This window comes from Cebus imitator, unplaced genomic scaffold, assembly GCF_001604975.1.
Source record: "Cebus imitator isolate Cc_AM_T3 unplaced genomic scaffold, Cebus_imitator-1.0 Scaffold331, whole genome shotgun sequence".
In the NCBI taxonomy this organism is placed as follows: Eukaryota; Metazoa; Chordata; class Mammalia; order Primates; family Cebidae; genus Cebus; species Cebus imitator.
Genome location: NW_016107646.1, coordinates 1008323 through 1012336, shown reverse-complemented (window position 1 = coordinate 1012336; position 4014 = coordinate 1008323). Strand labels below are relative to the sequence as shown.

The 4014-nt window shown below is 41.6% G+C and overlaps 1 pseudogene across 1 annotated transcript; it reads left to right on the top strand.

Annotated features, from left to right (window-relative positions):
* Positions 1-742: 742 nt before the first annotated feature.
* LOC108286880 lies at positions 743-1524 on the top strand (annotated as a pseudogene). The gene has a single exon (XR_001818121.2). The product of XR_001818121.2 is annotated as a 60S ribosomal protein L7-like (transcript).
* The last annotated feature ends 2490 nt before the right edge of the window (positions 1525-4014 follow it).

The following is a 4014-nucleotide window of genomic DNA, read 5'->3' as shown; positions in this document are numbered from 1 at the left end:
AATTAGTGTCTCTTTAAATTCCTTATATCCTAACCATGAAGGTGATGGCATTTGGAGTTGGGGACTTTGGAGGTGATTAAGTCATGAGGGCTAACCTCATGAATGGAATTAATATCCTTACAAAAGAGGTCTGAGGAAGTTGTTTACCTTTTCTACCAGGTGAAGACACAAGGCTGGAAATGGCTGTCTGTGAATCAGGGAGTGGGCCCTCACCAGACCCTGAATCTGCCAGGCCCTCGATCTTGGACCTCCCAGCCTCTTTATCTTTTCTTTGTGTGGACATCCATTCATTCATCCAACAAACATTTATCCATTGATTATAATGTTCTGGGTACTTGTGTGTAGCAGACATTGTAGGCTGTTGTCTAATTACAATTTACCCATTTTTTCTTAATAATAGGATTCCAATTTTGTTCTGTTGATGGAAAGGAAGAAGCTGAGGCAAAATTAATATAAGTAGAGAGTTTATTTGGGTCAAGCTGGAAGATGGCAACCTGGGAGCACAGATTCAAGTTGCCATGAATATGCACTCCAGTTAGTGGCAGTTACAAGAGCAATTTTAAAGGGAAAGAAGAGGCAGGTCCATTGCCAAGAATGTATATTAAAATAACATAAGGTATTGATCTGCAATACATTGTTCAACTGTAAAGTGTGGGTTATGGTGTCTGGTGCTACATTATTAGGTACACTTGTAGCAACTTGTGCCAGTAGCAAGCAGTTTTAAGAGATGGATACGGACGTCCTCTTTTTCCGGTTGGAACCATGGAGGGTGTAGAAGAAAAGAAGAAGAAGGTTCCTGCTGTGCCAGAAACCCTTAAGAAAAAGCGAAGGAATTTCGCAAAGCTGAAGATCAAGCGCCTGAGAAAGAAGTTTGTCCAAAAGATGCTTCAAAAGGCAAGGAGGAAGCTTATCTATGAAAAAGCGAAGCATTATCACAAGGGATATAGGCAGATGTACAGAACTGAAATTCGAATGGCGAGGATGGCAAGGAAAGCTGGCAACTTCTATGTACCTGCAGAACCCAAATTGGCATTTGTCATCAGGATCAGAGGTATCAATGGTGTGAGCCCAAAGGTCCAAAAGGTGTTGCAGCTTCTCTGCCTTCGTCAAATCTTCAATGGAACCTTTGTGAAGCTCAACAAGGCTTCAATTAACATGCTGAGGATTGTACAGCCATATACTGCATAGGGGTACCCAAATCTGAAGTCAGTAAATGAACTAATCTACAAATGTGGTTATGGCAAAATCAAAAAGAAGTGAATTGCTTTGACAGATAACACTCTGATTGCTCGATCTCTTGGAAAATATGGCATCATCTGCATGGAGAATCTGATTCATGAGATCTATACTGTTGGAAAACGTTTCAAAGAAGCAAATAACTTCCTGTGGCCCTTTAAATTATCTTCTCCATGAGGCGGAATGAAGAAAAAGACCACCCATTTTGTAGAAGGTGGAGATGCTGGCAACAGGGAGGATCAGATCAACAGGCTTATTAGAAGAATGAACTAAGGTGTCTCCCATGATTATTTTTCTAAGCTGGTCAGTTAACAAAGAGTACCTGCTGTCAATTGAAAAAAAAAAGAAGAGAGCGATGAATACATAGCTCAACAGGTGGTTGTGAGGGAGTAGAATGTGATTGCTGTCTCACTGGGCCTGATAATTTTTAAAGACTCACATCCCTCAGATAAAGGTTTTTTCTTTTCTCAGTTCTTCTCTGCATTCTTCTTTTTGCCATAAGCTTCAGGGAAACCTGGTCCTAGCCTCAGTTCTAAGCCCACCTCCATGGGGTGAATCACAAATAGTCTTAACAGGTTTTGGTTATCCCCTTTTCTTTGTCAGAGATAACAAAACTAAAATCGAAGCCCCCCAACCGACTAATTCAACCTACTTTTGGCCAAGGGATTCCAAAGAAACCTGAAAAACTCGTTCAGGTTATGACGGAAGTAGAGTTTAGACACAACTAACCAGTGCTAACATTAAAATAGCGATCCTCAGACTGACAGAACAGACTCTTTGTAGCAATGAGATACCAACTCCAAACTGCCTCTGGTCACATCACATGACAAATAACAGACTCTAAAGGAAATCAAAGTGTTTTTACCGCCAAATATATTTCTTTGACATACTTCAGAATGGCCCTGCAAAGCTGTCGCTTGTGGGAATAATTTACTTTCTCTAGAGAACCCTCTTCCCTTTCCATATGTTTTCCTGATCCAGGAGAGATTTAACTGAGTCTGACACCTTTTCAGATCTGCTAAGAGACATTTACCATCTATTCTCTTTGAAGTCAGCTACCTGGAGGCTCCATCTATGTAACAAGAACATTGGATCCCATAAGCCCCTTTATCTTAACCACAAGTCTTTCTTTCTGCTGACTTGAACTCTTTAGGCAAAACTGAACACTTTCAGCCACCTGTCAACCAGGAAATCTTTGGATCCTCCTATGACCTGGAACTCTCCCCCTCCCAACTTTGAGATGCCCTGTTTTTCCAGGCCAAACCAATATAAACCTTATGTAAATTGATTTATGTTTTTGCCTATAGTTTCTCTCTCTCTGAAGTGTGTAAAATCAAACTGTAACCCAACCACCTTGGGCACATGTTCTCAAGGCCTCCTGAGGTCATTGTCCTTACATTTGGCTCAGAATAAATCTCTTCAAATATTTTACACAGTTTGGCATTTTTCATCACCATGTCTGTGACACATTTCTAGCCAATAGGACATGCAGGGAAGTCTGCAAAGGGGCTTCTGGAATAGACGTTTCCTACCATCTTATAAAAATTGTATTCAGAAATAAATAATTCTCTTCTGGTGCTGGGCATTGTCATGTCTCCATGGAAGGTCTGGAACACCAGTGGCTATCTTGACCATGGGAAGGGTAGGAGATAGTTTGAGGAGACAACTAGGTCTGCTGTGCACAGCAGAACAGTGAGAAGTAAAAACGAAATCCTAGGCTTTGCAGTCAACTGAATGGATCCCCGTTGGCCAAGGGGACCACAGAGAAACCTTAAAAACTAAGTTCTCGGCTATGACAGGATGGGAGGTCAGACATATCTCATTATACCTCTTCCCTTGCTAATTGCCATTAGACTTTCCTTCCTAAGAGCTAAACAGGAACTAGCCCTTTTGAAAGACTTGCTGGACTCTTTTTTTTTGTGGTTTTGACAGTACAACTGACCAGAATTCCTTTCTGGTAAGTGACTACCATGGACTGGTTCTGGCTGATTTACAGAGGACGTGTCTTCTGTTTCACATTTTGAAGTATGCAGCTTAATTTTAATGCATTGAAATGTTAAGTTTCCACCCCAAAGTGAACATGGGACATATGTAACATGCACGTTTGCTTATTGTGCATGTGAGTGCCTCTCCTTTGTGAATATTCATAGCTCCTTCTACAACCTGTTGAATATGTATACTTAGCCAATTCGTTCAGCCCAATTCCTGTCTCATTCTTCCTTCTTTAAAGTGCCTACTTCCAGTTCCTGACAGAGGCTATGCTTCCCAGATTGCAGGACGGCCAGCCTGCAGGCTGCAACCTTTTATGAGAAATAAAGCGCTCCACTCCAAACCTATGAACCTTGTGATTCTTAAGCTGACAACAAGAAATGGAAGTAAACTGAAGAATTATTCAAACCCAGAAACATCTCCTTCTAGGCTTCTTGTTTTAAAAATCATTTTGAGTTGTTACTTGTAGTTAATAGTTATGCTAGACTCCTGAGATGACAAATAGAAGAAGATACTGTGCTTATTCCCAAGAGGCTCACAGCATGGTCAGAGGAACAAGTTAAATAATAGTTTAAGATTGTTGATATGGCTCATGACTGTAAGCCTAGTGCTTTGGGAGGCCAAGGTGGGCGGATCACCTGAGGTCAGGAGTTCGAGACCTGGTCTCGATGATGAAACCCCCGTCTCTGCTAAAAATACAAAAATTAGCTGGGCATGGTGGCACACACCTGTAGTTCCAGCTACTGGGGAGGCTGAGACAGGAGAATCGCTTGAACCCGGAAGGTAGAG